We start from the raw sequence: 14708 nt of genomic DNA, 5'->3' as shown, positions 1-14708 counted from the left end.
TAGGGTTAGGGTTAGGGTTAGGGTTAGGGTTAGGGTTAGGGTTAGGGTTAGGGTTAGGGTTAGGGTTAGGGTTAGGGTTAGGGTTAGGGTTAGGGTTAGGGTTAGGGTTAGGGTTAGGGTTAGGGTTAGGGTTAGGGTTAGGGTTAGGGTTAGGGTTAGGGTTAGGGTTAGGGTTAGGGTTAGGGTTAGGGTTAGGGTTAGGGTTAGGGTTAGGGTTAGGGTTAGGGTTAGGGTTAGGGTTAGGGTTAGGGTTAGGGTTAGGGTTAGGGTTAGGGTTAGGGTTAGGGTTAGGGTTAGGGTTAGGGTTAGGGTTAGGGTTAGGGTTAGGGTTAGGGTTAGGGTTAGGGTTAGGGTTAGGGTTAGGGTTAGGGTTAGGGTTAGGGTTAGGGTTAGGGTTAGGGTTAGGGTTAGGGTTAGGGTTAGGGTTAGGGTTAGGGTTAGGGTTAGGGTTAGGGTTAGGGTTAGGGTTAGGGTTAGGGTTAGGGTTAGGGTTAGGGTTAGGGTTAGGGTTAGGGTTAGGGTTAGGGTTAGGGTTAGGGTTAGGGTTAGGGTTAGGGTTAGGGTTAGGGTTAGGGTTAGGGTTAGGGTTAGGGTTAGGGTTAGGGTTAGGGTTAGGGTTAGGGTTAGGGTTAGGGTTAGGGTTAGGGTTAGGGTTAGGGTTAGGGTTAGGGTTAGGGTTAGGGTTAGGGTTAGGGTTAGGGTTAGGGTTAGGGTTAGGGTTAGGGTTAGGGTTAGGGTTAGGGTTAGGGTTAGGGTTAGGGTTAGGGTTAGGGTTAGGGTTAGGGTTAGGGTTAGGGTTAGGGTTAGGGTTAGGGTTAGGGTTAGGGTTAGGGTTAGGGTTAGGGTTAGGGTTAGGGTTAGGGTTAGGGTTAGGGTTAGGGTTAGGGTTAGGGTTAGGGTTAGGGTTAGGGTTAGGGTTAGGGTTAGGGTTAGGGTTAGGGTTAGGGTTAGGGTTAGGGTTAGGGTTAGGGTTAGGGTTAGGGTTAGGGTTAGGGTTAGGGTTAGGGTTAGGGTTAGGGTTAGGGTTAGGGTTAGGGTTAGGGTTAGGGTTAGGGTTAGGGTTAGGGTTAGGGTTAGGGTTAGGGTTAGGGTTAGGGTTAGGGTTAGGGTTAGGGTTAGGGTTAGGGTTAGGGTTAGGGTTAGGGTTAGGGTTAGGGTTAGGGTTAGGGTTAGGGTTAGGGTTAGGGTTAGGGTTAGGGTTAGGGTTAGGGTTAGGGTTAGGGTTAGGGTTAGGGTTAGGGTTAGGGTTAGGGTTAGGGTTAGGGTTAGGGTTAGGGTTAGGGTTAGGGTTAGGGTTAGGGTTAGGGTTAGGGTTAGGGTTAGGGTTAGGGTTAGGGTTAGGGTTAGGGTTAGGGTTAGGGTTAGGGTTAGGGTTAGGGTTAGGGTTAGGGTTAGGGTTAGGGTTAGGGTTAGGGTTAGGGTTAGGGTTAGGGTTAGGGTTAGGGTTAGGGTTAGGGTTAGGGTTAGGGTTAGGGTTAGGGTTAGGGTTAGGGTTAGGGTTAGGGTTAGGGTTAGGGTTAGGGTTAGGGTTAGGGTTAGGGTTAGGGTTAGGGTTAGGGTTAGGGTTAGGGTTAGGGTTAGGGTTAGGGTTAGGGTTAGGGTTAGGGTTAGGGTTAGGGTTAGGGTTAGGGTTAGGGTTAGGGTTAGGGTTAGGGTTAGGGTTAGGGTTAGGGTTAGGGTTAGGGTTAGGGTTAGGGTTAGGGTTAGGGTTAGGGTTAGGGTTAGGGTTAGGGTTAGGGTTAGGGTTAGGGTTAGGGTTAGGGTTAGGGTTAGGGTTAGGGTTAGGGTTAGGGTTAGGGTTAGGGTTAGGGTTAGGGTTAGGGTTAGGGTTAGGGTTAGGGTTAGGGTTAGGGTTAGGGTTAGGGTTAGGGTTAGGGTTAGGGTTAGGGTTAGGGTTAGGGTTAGGGTTAGGGTTAGGGTTAGGGTTAGGGTTAGGGTTAGGGTTAGGGTTAGGGTTAGGGTTAGGGTTAGGGTTAGGGTTAGGGTTAGGGTTAGGGTTAGGGTTAGGGTTAGGGTTAGGGTTAGGGTTAGGGTTAGGGTTAGGGTTAGGGTTAGGGTTAGGGTTAGGGTTAGGGTTAGGGTTAGGGTTAGGGTTAGGGTTAGGGTTAGGGTTAGGGTTAGGGTTAGGGTTAGGGTTAGGGTTAGGGTTAGGGTTAGGGTTAGGGTTAGGGTTAGGGTTAGGGTTAGGGTTAGGGTTAGGGTTAGGGTTAGGGTTAGGGTTAGGGTTAGGGTTAGGGTTAGGGTTAGGGTTAGGGTTAGGGTTAGGGTTAGGGTTAGGGTTAGGGTTAGGGTTAGGGTTAGGGTTAGGGTTAGGGTTAGGGTTAGGGTTAGGGTTAGGGTTAGGGTTAGGGTTAGGGTTAGGGTTAGGGTTAGGGTTAGGGTTAGGGTTAGGGTTAGGGTTAGGGTTAGGGTTAGGGTTAGGGTTAGGGTTAGGGTTAGGGTTAGGGTTAGGGTTAGGGTTAGGGTTAGGGTTAGGGTTAGGGTTAGGGTTAGGGTTAGGGTTAGGGTTAGGGTTAGGGTTAGGGTTAGGGTTAGGGTTAGGGTTAGGGTTAGGGTTAGGGTTAGGGTTAGGGTTAGGGTTAGGGTTAGGGTTAGGGTTAGGGTTAGGGTTAGGGTTAGGGTTAGGGTTAGGGTTAGGGTTAGGGTTAGGGTTAGGGTTAGGGTTAGGGTTAGGGTTAGGGTTAGGGTTAGGGTTAGGGTTAGGGTTAGGGTTAGGGTTAGGGTTAGGGTTAGGGTTAGGGTTAGGGTTAGGGTTAGGGTTAGGGTTAGGGTTAGGGTTAGGGTTAGGGTTAGGGTTAGGGTTAGGGTTAGGGTTAGGGTTAGGGTTAGGGTTAGGGTTAGGGTTAGGGTTAGGGTTAGGGTTAGGGTTAGGGTTAGGGTTAGGGTTAGGGTTAGGGTTAGGGTTAGGGTTAGGGTTAGGGTTAGGGTTAGGGTTAGGGTTAGGGTTAGGGTTAGGGTTAGGGTTAGGGTTAGGGTTAGGGTTAGGGTTAGGGTTAGGGTTAGGGTTAGGGTTAGGGTTAGGGTTAGGGTTAGGGTTAGGGTTAGGGTTAGGGTTAGGGTTAGGGTTAGGGTTAGGGTTAGGGTTAGGGTTAGGGTTAGGGTTAGGGTTAGGGTTAGGGTTAGGGTTAGGGTTAGGGTTAGGGTTAGGGTTAGGGTTAGGGTTAGGGTTAGGGTTAGGGTTAGGGTTAGGGTTAGGGTTAGGGTTAGGGTTAGGGTTAGGGTTAGGGTTAGGGTTAGGGTTAGGGTTAGGGTTAGGGTTAGGGTTAGGGTTAGGGTTAGGGTTAGGGTTAGGGTTAGGGTTAGGGTTAGGGTTAGGGTTAGGGTTAGGGTTAGGGTTAGGGTTAGGGTTAGGGTTAGGGTTAGGGTTAGGGTTAGGGTTAGGGTTAGGGTTAGGGTTAGGGTTAGGGTTAGGGTTAGGGTTAGGGTTAGGGTTAGGGTTAGGGTTAGGGTTAGGGTTAGGGTTAGGGTTAGGGTTAGGGTTAGGGTTAGGGTTAGGGTTAGGGTTAGGGTTAGGGTTAGGGTTAGGGTTAGGGTTAGGGTTAGGGTTAGGGTTAGGGTTAGGGTTAGGGTTAGGGTTAGGGTTAGGGTTAGGGTTAGGGTTAGGGTTAGGGTTAGGGTTAGGGTTAGGGTTAGGGTTAGGGTTAGGGTTAGGGTTAGGGTTAGGGTTAGGGTTAGGGTTAGGGTTAGGGTTAGGGTTAGGGTTAGGGTTAGGGTTAGGGTTAGGGTTAGGGTTAGGGTTAGGGTTAGGGTTAGGGTTAGGGTTAGGGTTAGGGTTAGGGTTAGGGTTAGGGTTAGGGTTAGGGTTAGGGTTAGGGTTAGGGTTAGGGTTAGGGTTAGGGTTAGGGTTAGGGTTAGGGTTAGGGTTAGGGTTAGGGTTAGGGTTAGGGTTAGGGTTAGGGTTAGGGTTAGGGTTAGGGTTAGGGTTAGGGTTAGGGTTAGGGTTAGGGTTAGGGTTAGGGTTAGGGTTAGGGTTAGGGTTAGGGTTAGGGTTAGGGTTAGGGTTAGGGTTAGGGTTAGGGTTAGGGTTAGGGTTAGGGTTAGGGTTAGGGTTAGGGTTAGGGTTAGGGTTAGGGTTAGGGTTAGGGTTAGGGTTAGGGTTAGGGTTAGGGTTAGGGTTAGGGTTAGGGTTAGGGTTAGGGTTAGGGTTAGGGTTAGGGTTAGGGTTAGGGTTAGGGTTAGGGTTAGGGTTAGGGTTAGGGTTAGGGTTAGGGTTAGGGTTAGGGTTAGGGTTAGGGTTAGGGTTAGGGTTAGGGTTAGGGTTAGGGTTAGGGTTAGGGTTAGGGTTAGGGTTAGGGTTAGGGTTAGGGTTAGGGTTAGGGTTAGGGTTAGGGTTAGGGTTAGGGTTAGGGTTAGGGTTAGGGTTAGGGTTAGGGTTAGGGTTAGGGTTAGGGTTAGGGTTAGGGTTAGGGTTAGGGTTAGGGTTAGGGTTAGGGTTAGGGTTAGGGTTAGGGTTAGGGTTAGGGTTAGGGTTAGGGTTAGGGTTAGGGTTAGGGTTAGGGTTAGGGTTAGGGTTAGGGTTAGGGTTAGGGTTAGGGTTAGGGTTAGGGTTAGGGTTAGGGTTAGGGTTAGGGTTAGGGTTAGGGTTAGGGTTAGGGTTAGGGTTAGGGTTAGGGTTAGGGTTAGGGTTAGGGTTAGGGTTAGGGTTAGGGTTAGGGTTAGGGTTAGGGTTAGGGTTAGGGTTAGGGTTAGGGTTAGGGTTAGGGTTAGGGTTAGGGTTAGGGTTAGGGTTAGGGTTAGGGTTAGGGTTAGGGTTAGGGTTAGGGTTAGGGTTAGGGTTAGGGTTAGGGTTAGGGTTAGGGTTAGGGTTAGGGTTAGGGTTAGGGTTAGGGTTAGGGTTAGGGTTAGGGTTAGGGTTAGGGTTAGGGTTAGGGTTAGGGTTAGGGTTAGGGTTAGGGTTAGGGTTAGGGTTAGGGTTAGGGTTAGGGTTAGGGTTAGGGTTAGGGTTAGGGTTAGGGTTAGGGTTAGGGTTAGGGTTAGGGTTAGGGTTAGGGTTAGGGTTAGGGTTAGGGTTAGGGTTAGGGTTAGGGTTAGGGTTAGGGTTAGGGTTAGGGTTAGGGTTAGGGTTAGGGTTAGGGTTAGGGTTAGGGTTAGGGTTAGGGTTAGGGTTAGGGTTAGGGTTAGGGTTAGGGTTAGGGTTAGGGTTAGGGTTAGGGTTAGGGTTAGGGTTAGGGTTAGGGTTAGGGTTAGGGTTAGGGTTAGGGTTAGGGTTAGGGTTAGGGTTAGGGTTAGGGTTAGGGTTAGGGTTAGGGTTAGGGTTAGGGTTAGGGTTAGGGTTAGGGTTAGGGTTAGGGTTAGGGTTAGGGTTAGGGTTAGGGTTAGGGTTAGGGTTAGGGTTAGGGTTAGGGTTAGGGTTAGGGTTAGGGTTAGGGTTAGGGTTAGGGTTAGGGTTAGGGTTAGGGTTAGGGTTAGGGTTAGGGTTAGGGTTAGGGTTAGGGTTAGGGTTAGGGTTAGGGTTAGGGTTAGGGTTAGGGTTAGGGTTAGGGTTAGGGTTAGGGTTAGGGTTAGGGTTAGGGTTAGGGTTAGGGTTAGGGTTAGGGTTAGGGTTAGGGTTAGGGTTAGGGTTAGGGTTAGGGTTAGGGTTAGGGTTAGGGTTAGGGTTAGGGTTAGGGTTAGGGTTAGGGTTAGGGTTAGGGTTAGGGTTAGGGTTAGGGTTAGGGTTAGGGTTAGGGTTAGGGTTAGGGTTAGGGTTAGGGTTAGGGTTAGGGTTAGGGTTAGGGTTAGGGTTAGGGTTAGGGTTAGGGTTAGGGTTAGGGTTAGGGTTAGGGTTAGGGTTAGGGTTAGGGTTAGGGTTAGGGTTAGGGTTAGGGTTAGGGTTAGGGTTAGGGTTAGGGTTAGGGTTAGGGTTAGGGTTAGGGTTAGGGTTAGGGTTAGGGTTAGGGTTAGGGTTAGGGTTAGGGTTAGGGTTAGGGTTAGGGTTAGGGTTAGGGTTAGGGTTAGGGTTAGGGTTAGGGTTAGGGTTAGGGTTAGGGTTAGGGTTAGGGTTAGGGTTAGGGTTAGGGTTAGGGTTAGGGTTAGGGTTAGGGTTAGGGTTAGGGTTAGGGTTAGGGTTAGGGTTAGGGTTAGGGTTAGGGTTAGGGTTAGGGTTAGGGTTAGGGTTAGGGTTAGGGTTAGGGTTAGGGTTAGGGTTAGGGTTAGGGTTAGGGTTAGGGTTAGGGTTAGGGTTAGGGTTAGGGTTAGGGTTAGGGTTAGGGTTAGGGTTAGGGTTAGGGTTAGGGTTAGGGTTAGGGTTAGGGTTAGGGTTAGGGTTAGGGTTAGGGTTAGGGTTAGGGTTAGGGTTAGGGTTAGGGTTAGGGTTAGGGTTAGGGTTAGGGTTAGGGTTAGGGTTAGGGTTAGGGTTAGGGTTAGGGTTAGGGTTAGGGTTAGGGTTAGGGTTAGGGTTAGGGTTAGGGTTAGGGTTAGGGTTAGGGTTAGGGTTAGGGTTAGGGTTAGGGTTAGGGTTAGGGTTAGGGTTAGGGTTAGGGTTAGGGTTAGGGTTAGGGTTAGGGTTAGGGTTAGGGTTAGGGTTAGGGTTAGGGTTAGGGTTAGGGTTAGGGTTAGGGTTAGGGTTAGGGTTAGGGTTAGGGTTAGGGTTAGGGTTAGGGTTAGGGTTAGGGTTAGGGTTAGGGTTAGGGTTAGGGTTAGGGTTAGGGTTAGGGTTAGGGTTAGGGTTAGGGTTAGGGTTAGGGTTAGGGTTAGGGTTAGGGTTAGGGTTAGGGTTAGGGTTAGGGTTAGGGTTAGGGTTAGGGTTAGGGTTAGGGTTAGGGTTAGGGTTAGGGTTAGGGTTAGGGTTAGGGTTAGGGTTAGGGTTAGGGTTAGGGTTAGGGTTAGGGTTAGGGTTAGGGTTAGGGTTAGGGTTAGGGTTAGGGTTAGGGTTAGGGTTAGGGTTAGGGTTAGGGTTAGGGTTAGGGTTAGGGTTAGGGTTAGGGTTAGGGTTAGGGTTAGGGTTAGGGTTAGGGTTAGGGTTAGGGTTAGGGTTAGGGTTAGGGTTAGGGTTAGGGTTAGGGTTAGGGTTAGGGTTAGGGTTAGGGTTAGGGTTAGGGTTAGGGTTAGGGTTAGGGTTAGGGTTAGGGTTAGGGTTAGGGTTAGGGTTAGGGTTAGGGTTAGGGTTAGGGTTAGGGTTAGGGTTAGGGTTAGGGTTAGGGTTAGGGTTAGGGTTAGGGTTAGGGTTAGGGTTAGGGTTAGGGTTAGGGTTAGGGTTAGGGTTAGGGTTAGGGTTAGGGTTAGGGTTAGGGTTAGGGTTAGGGTTAGGGTTAGGGTTAGGGTTAGGGTTAGGGTTAGGGTTAGGGTTAGGGTTAGGGTTAGGGTTAGGGTTAGGGTTAGGGTTAGGGTTAGGGTTAGGGTTAGGGTTAGGGTTAGGGTTAGGGTTAGGGTTAGGGTTAGGGTTAGGGTTAGGGTTAGGGTTAGGGTTAGGGTTAGGGTTAGGGTTAGGGTTAGGGTTAGGGTTAGGGTTAGGGTTAGGGTTAGGGTTAGGGTTAGGGTTAGGGTTAGGGTTAGGGTTAGGGTTAGGGTTAGGGTTAGGGTTAGGGTTAGGGTTAGGGTTAGGGTTAGGGTTAGGGTTAGGGTTAGGGTTAGGGTTAGGGTTAGGGTTAGGGTTAGGGTTAGGGTTAGGGTTAGGGTTAGGGTTAGGGTTAGGGTTAGGGTTAGGGTTAGGGTTAGGGTTAGGGTTAGGGTTAGGGTTAGGGTTAGGGTTAGGGTTAGGGTTAGGGTTAGGGTTAGGGTTAGGGTTAGGGTTAGGGTTAGGGTTAGGGTTAGGGTTAGGGTTAGGGTTAGGGTTAGGGTTAGGGTTAGGGTTAGGGTTAGGGTTAGGGTTAGGGTTAGGGTTAGGGTTAGGGTTAGGGTTAGGGTTAGGGTTAGGGTTAGGGTTAGGGTTAGGGTTAGGGTTAGGGTTAGGGTTAGGGTTAGGGTTAGGGTTAGGGTTAGGGTTAGGGTTAGGGTTAGGGTTAGGGTTAGGGTTAGGGTTAGGGTTAGGGTTAGGGTTAGGGTTAGGGTTAGGGTTAGGGTTAGGGTTAGGGTTAGGGTTAGGGTTAGGGTTAGGGTTAGGGTTAGGGTTAGGGTTAGGGTTAGGGTTAGGGTTAGGGTTAGGGTTAGGGTTAGGGTTAGGGTTAGGGTTAGGGTTAGGGTTAGGGTTAGGGTTAGGGTTAGGGTTAGGGTTAGGGTTAGGGTTAGGGTTAGGGTTAGGGTTAGGGTTAGGGTTAGGGTTAGGGTTAGGGTTAGGGTTAGGGTTAGGGTTAGGGTTAGGGTTAGGGTTAGGGTTAGGGTTAGGGTTAGGGTTAGGGTTAGGGTTAGGGTTAGGGTTAGGGTTAGGGTTAGGGTTAGGGTTAGGGTTAGGGTTAGGGTTAGGGTTAGGGTTAGGGTTAGGGTTAGGGTTAGGGTTAGGGTTAGGGTTAGGGTTAGGGTTAGGGTTAGGGTTAGGGTTAGGGTTAGGGTTAGGGTTAGGGTTAGGGTTAGGGTTAGGGTTAGGGTTAGGGTTAGGGTTAGGGTTAGGGTTAGGGTTAGGGTTAGGGTTAGGGTTAGGGTTAGGGTTAGGGTTAGGGTTAGGGTTAGGGTTAGGGTTAGGGTTAGGGTTAGGGTTAGGGTTAGGGTTAGGGTTAGGGTTAGGGTTAGGGTTAGGGTTAGGGTTAGGGTTAGGGTTAGGGTTAGGGTTAGGGTTAGGGTTAGGGTTAGGGTTAGGGTTAGGGTTAGGGTTAGGGTTAGGGTTAGGGTTAGGGTTAGGGTTAGGGTTAGGGTTAGGGTTAGGGTTAGGGTTAGGGTTAGGGTTAGGGTTAGGGTTAGGGTTAGGGTTAGGGTTAGGGTTAGGGTTAGGGTTAGGGTTAGGGTTAGGGTTAGGGTTAGGGTTAGGGTTAGGGTTAGGGTTAGGGTTAGGGTTAGGGTTAGGGTTAGGGTTAGGGTTAGGGTTAGGGTTAGGGTTAGGGTTAGGGTTAGGGTTAGGGTTAGGGTTAGGGTTAGGGTTAGGGTTAGGGTTAGGGTTAGGGTTAGGGTTAGGGTTAGGGTTAGGGTTAGGGTTAGGGTTAGGGTTAGGGTTAGGGTTAGGGTTAGGGTTAGGGTTAGGGTTAGGGTTAGGGTTAGGGTTAGGGTTAGGGTTAGGGTTAGGGTTAGGGTTAGGGTTAGGGTTAGGGTTAGGGTTAGGGTTAGGGTTAGGGTTAGGGTTAGGGTTAGGGTTAGGGTTAGGGTTAGGGTTAGGGTTAGGGTTAGGGTTAGGGTTAGGGTTAGGGTTAGGGTTAGGGTTAGGGTTAGGGTTAGGGTTAGGGTTAGGGTTAGGGTTAGGGTTAGGGTTAGGGTTAGGGTTAGGGTTAGGGTTAGGGTTAGGGTTAGGGTTAGGGTTAGGGTTAGGGTTAGGGTTAGGGTTAGGGTTAGGGTTAGGGTTAGGGTTAGGGTTAGGGTTAGGGTTAGGGTTAGGGTTAGGGTTAGGGTTAGGGTTAGGGTTAGGGTTAGGGTTAGGGTTAGGGTTAGGGTTAGGGTTAGGGTTAGGGTTAGGGTTAGGGTTAGGGTTAGGGTTAGGGTTAGGGTTAGGGTTAGGGTTAGGGTTAGGGTTAGGGTTAGGGTTAGGGTTAGGGTTAGGGTTAGGGTTAGGGTTAGGGTTAGGGTTAGGGTTAGGGTTAGGGTTAGGGTTAGGGTTAGGGTTAGGGTTAGGGTTAGGGTTAGGGTTAGGGTTAGGGTTAGGGTTAGGGTTAGGGTTAGGGTTAGGGTTAGGGTTAGGGTTAGGGTTAGGGTTAGGGTTAGGGTTAGGGTTAGGGTTAGGGTTAGGGTTAGGGTTAGGGTTAGGGTTAGGGTTAGGGTTAGGGTTAGGGTTAGGGTTAGGGTTAGGGTTAGGGTTAGGGTTAGGGTTAGGGTTAGGGTTAGGGTTAGGGTTAGGGTTAGGGTTAGGGTTAGGGTTAGGGTTAGGGTTAGGGTTAGGGTTAGGGTTAGGGTTAGGGTTAGGGTTAGGGTTAGGGTTAGGGTTAGGGTTAGGGTTAGGGTTAGGGTTAGGGTTAGGGTTAGGGTTAGGGTTAGGGTTAGGGTTAGGGTTAGGGTTAGGGTTAGGGTTAGGGTTAGGGTTAGGGTTAGGGTTAGGGTTAGGGTTAGGGTTAGGGTTAGGGTTAGGGTTAGGGTTAGGGTTAGGGTTAGGGTTAGGGTTAGGGTTAGGGTTAGGGTTAGGGTTAGGGTTAGGGTTAGGGTTAGGGTTAGGGTTAGGGTTAGGGTTAGGGTTAGGGTTAGGGTTAGGGTTAGGGTTAGGGTTAGGGTTAGGGTTAGGGTTAGGGTTAGGGTTAGGGTTAGGGTTAGGGTTAGGGTTAGGGTTAGGGTTAGGGTTAGGGTTAGGGTTAGGGTTAGGGTTAGGGTTAGGGTTAGGGTTAGGGTTAGGGTTAGGGTTAGGGTTAGGGTTAGGGTTAGGGTTAGGGTTAGGGTTAGGGTTAGGGTTAGGGTTAGGGTTAGGGTTAGGGTTAGGGTTAGGGTTAGGGTTAGGGTTAGGGTTAGGGTTAGGGTTAGGGTTAGGGTTAGGGTTAGGGTTAGGGTTAGGGTTAGGGTTAGGGTTAGGGTTAGGGTTAGGGTTAGGGTTAGGGTTAGGGTTAGGGTTAGGGTTAGGGTTAGGGTTAGGGTTAGGGTTAGGGTTAGGGTTAGGGTTAGGGTTAGGGTTAGGGTTAGGGTTAGGGTTAGGGTTAGGGTTAGGGTTAGGGTTAGGGTTAGGGTTAGGGTTAGGGTTAGGGTTAGGGTTAGGGTTAGGGTTAGGGTTAGGGTTAGGGTTAGGGTTAGGGTTAGGGTTAGGGTTAGGGTTAGGGTTAGGGTTAGGGTTAGGGTTAGGGTTAGGGTTAGGGTTAGGGTTAGGGTTAGGGTTAGGGTTAGGGTTAGGGTTAGGGTTAGGGTTAGGGTTAGGGTTAGGGTTAGGGTTAGGGTTAGGGTTAGGGTTAGGGTTAGGGTTAGGGTTAGGGTTAGGGTTAGGGTTAGGGTTAGGGTTAGGGTTAGGGTTAGGGTTAGGGTTAGGGTTAGGGTTAGGGTTAGGGTTAGGGTTAGGGTTAGGGTTAGGGTTAGGGTTAGGGTTAGGGTTAGGGTTAGGGTTAGGGTTAGGGTTAGGGTTAGGGTTAGGGTTAGGGTTAGGGTTAGGGTTAGGGTTAGGGTTAGGGTTAGGGTTAGGGTTAGGGTTAGGGTTAGGGTTAGGGTTAGGGTTAGGGTTAGGGTTAGGGTTAGGGTTAGGGTTAGGGTTAGGGTTAGGGTTAGGGTTAGGGTTAGGGTTAGGGTTAGGGTTAGGGTTAGGGTTAGGGTTAGGGTTAGGGTTAGGGTTAGGGTTAGGGTTAGGGTTAGGGTTAGGGTTAGGGTTAGGGTTAGGGTTAGGGTTAGGGTTAGGGTTAGGGTTAGGGTTAGGGTTAGGGTTAGGGTTAGGGTTAGGGTTAGGGTTAGGGTTAGGGTTAGGGTTAGGGTTAGGGTTAGGGTTAGGGTTAGGGTTAGGGTTAGGGTTAGGGTTAGGGTTAGGGTTAGGGTTAGGGTTAGGGTTAGGGTTAGGGTTAGGGTTAGGGTTAGGGTTAGGGTTAGGGTTAGGGTTAGGGTTAGGGTTAGGGTTAGGGTTAGGGTTAGGGTTAGGGTTAGGGTTAGGGTTAGGGTTAGGGTTAGGGTTAGGGTTAGGGTTAGGGTTAGGGTTAGGGTTAGGGTTAGGGTTAGGGTTAGGGTTAGGGTTAGGGTTAGGGTTAGGGTTAGGGTTAGGGTTAGGGTTAGGGTTAGGGTTAGGGTTAGGGTTAGGGTTAGGGTTAGGGTTAGGGTTAGGGTTAGGGTTAGGGTTAGGGTTAGGGTTAGGGTTAGGGTTAGGGTTAGGGTTAGGGTTAGGGTTAGGGTTAGGGTTAGGGTTAGGGTTAGGGTTAGGGTTAGGGTTAGGGTTAGGGTTAGGGTTAGGGTTAGGGTTAGGGTTAGGGTTAGGGTTAGGGTTAGGGTTAGGGTTAGGGTTAGGGTTAGGGTTAGGGTTAGGGTTAGGGTTAGGGTTAGGGTTAGGGTTAGGGTTAGGGTTAGGGTTAGGGTTAGGGTTAGGGTTAGGGTTAGGGTTAGGGTTAGGGTTAGGGTTAGGGTTAGGGTTAGGGTTAGGGTTAGGGTTAGGGTTAGGGTTAGGGTTAGGGTTAGGGTTAGGGTTAGGGTTAGGGTTAGGGTTAGGGTTAGGGTTAGGGTTAGGGTTAGGGTTAGGGTTAGGGTTAGGGTTAGGGTTAGGGTTAGGGTTAGGGTTAGGGTTAGGGTTAGGGTTAGGGTTAGGGTTAGGGTTAGGGTTAGGGTTAGGGTTAGGGTTAGGGTTAGGGTTAGGGTTAGGGTTAGGGTTAGGGTTAGGGTTAGGGTTAGGGTTAGGGTTAGGGTTAGGGTTAGGGTTAGGGTTAGGGTTAGGGTTAGGGTTAGGGTTAGGGTTAGGGTTAGGGTTAGGGTTAGGGTTAGGGTTAGGGTTAGGGTTAGGGTTAGGGTTAGGGTTAGGGTTAGGGTTAGGGTTAGGGTTAGGGTTAGGGTTAGGGTTAGGGTTAGGGTTAGGGTTAGGGTTAGGGTTAGGGTTAGGGTTAGGGTTAGGGTTAGGGTTAGGGTTAGGGTTAGGGTTAGGGTTAGGGTTAGGGTTAGGGTTAGGGTTAGGGTTAGGGTTAGGGTTAGGGTTAGGGTTAGGGTTAGGGTTAGGGTTAGGGTTAGGGTTAGGGTTAGGGTTAGGGTTAGGGTTAGGGTTAGGGTTAGGGTTAGGGTTAGGGTTAGGGTTAGGGTTAGGGTTAGGGTTAGGGTTAGGGTTAGGGTTAGGGTTAGGGTTAGGGTTAGGGTTAGGGTTAGGGTTAGGGTTAGGGTTAGGGTTAGGGTTAGGGTTAGGGTTAGGGTTAGGGTTAGGGTTAGGGTTAGGGTTAGGGTTAGGGTTAGGGTTAGGGTTAGGGTTAGGGTTAGGGTTAGGGTTAGGGTTAGGGTTAGGGTTAGGGTTAGGGTTAGGGTTAGGGTTAGGGTTAGGGTTAGGGTTAGGGTTAGGGTTAGGGTTAGGGTTAGGGTTAGGGTTAGGGTTAGGGTTAGGGTTAGGGTTAGGGTTAGGGTTAGGGTTAGGGTTAGGGTTAGGGTTAGGGTTAGGGTTAGGGTTAGGGTTAGGGTTAGGGTTAGGGTTAGGGTTAGGGTTAGGGTTAGGGTTAGGGTTAGGGTTAGGGTTAGGGTTAGGGTTAGGGTTAGGGTTAGGGTTAGGGTTAGGGTTAGGGTTAGGGTTAGGGTTAGGGTTAGGGTTAGGGTTAGGGTTAGGGTTAGGGTTAGGGTTAGGGTTAGGGTTAGGGTTAGGGTTAGGGTTAGGGTTAGGGTTAGGGTTAGGGTTAGGGTTAGGGTTAGGGTTAGGGTTAGGGTTAGGGTTAGGGTTAGGGTTAGGGTTAGGGTTAGGGTTAGGGTTAGGGTTAGGGTTAGGGTTAGGGTTAGGGTTAGGGTTAGGGTTAGGGTTAGGGTTAGGGTTAGGGTTAGGGTTAGGGTTAGGGTTAGGGTTAGGGTTAGGGTTAGGGTTAGGGTTAGGGTTAGGGTTAGGGTTAGGGTTAGGGTTAGGGTTAGGGTTAGGGTTAGGGTTAGGGTTAGGGTTAGGGTTAGGGTTAGGGTTAGGGTTAGGGTTAGGGTTAGGGTTAGGGTTAGGGTTAGGGTTAGGGTTAGGGTTAGGGTTAGGGTTAGGGTTAGGGTTAGGGTTAGGGTTAGGGTTAGGGTTAGGGTTAGGGTTAGGGTTAGGGTTAGGGTTAGGGTTAGGGTTAGGGTTAGGGTTAGGGTTAGGGTTAGGGTTAGGGTTAGGGTTAGGGTTAGGGTTAGGGTTAGGGTTAGGGTTAGGGTTAGGGTTAGGGTTAGGGTTAGGGTTAGGGTTAGGGTTAGGGTTAGGGTTAGGGTTAGGGTTAGGGTTAGGGTTAGGGTTAGGGTTAGGGTTAGGGTTAGGGTTAGGGTTAGGGTTAGGGTTAGGGTTAGGGTTAGGGTTAGGGTTAGGGTTAGGGTTAGGGTTAGGGTTAGGGTTAGGGTTAGGGTTAGGGTTAGGGTTAGGGTTAGGGTTAGGGTTAGGGTTAGGGTTAGGGTTAGGGTTAGGGTTAGGGTTAGGGTTAGGGTTAGGGTTAGGGTTAGGGTTAGGGTTAGGGTTAGGGTTAGGGTTAGGGTTAGGGTTAGGGTTAGGGTTAGGGTTAGGGTTAGGGTTAGGGTTAGGGTTAGGGTTAGGGTTAGGGTTAGGGTTAGGGTTAGGGTTAGGGTTAGGGTTAGGGTTAGGGTTAGGGTTAGGGTTAGGGTTAGGGTTAGGGTTAGGGTTAGGGTTAGGGTTAGGGTTAGGGTTAGGGTTAGGGTTAGGGTTAGGGTTAGGGTTAGGGTTAGGGTTAGGGTTAGGGTTAGGGTTAGGGTTAGGGTTAGGGTTAGGGTTAGGGTTAGGGTTAGGGTTAGGGTTAGGGTTAGGGTTAGGGTTAGGGTTAGGGTTAGGGTTAGGGTTAGGGTTAGGGTTAGGGTTAGGGTTAGGGTTAGGGTTAGGGTTAGGGTTAGGGTTAGGGTTAGGGTTAGGGTTAGGGTTAGGGTTAGGGTTAGGGTTAGGGTTAGGGTTAGGGTTAGGGTTAGGGTTAGGGTTAGGGTTAGGGTTAGGGTTAGGGTTAGGGTTAGGGTTAGGGTTAGGGTTAGGGTTAGGGTTAGGGTTAGGGTTAGGGTTAGGGTTAGGGTTAGGGTTAGGGTTAGGGTTAGGGTTAGGGTTAGGGTTAGGGTTAGGGTTAGGGTTAGGGTTAGGGTTAGGGTTAGGGTTAGGGTTAGGGTTAGGGTTAGGGTTAGGGTTAGGGTTAGGGTTA

Source organism: Heloderma suspectum, chromosome W, assembly GCF_057233095.1.
Source record: "Heloderma suspectum isolate Gila_16-S chromosome W, 16-S_ref, whole genome shotgun sequence".
Classification (NCBI taxonomy): domain Eukaryota; kingdom Metazoa; phylum Chordata; class Lepidosauria; order Squamata; family Helodermatidae; genus Heloderma; species Heloderma suspectum.
Note: the sequence above shows the minus strand (reverse complement) of the source record.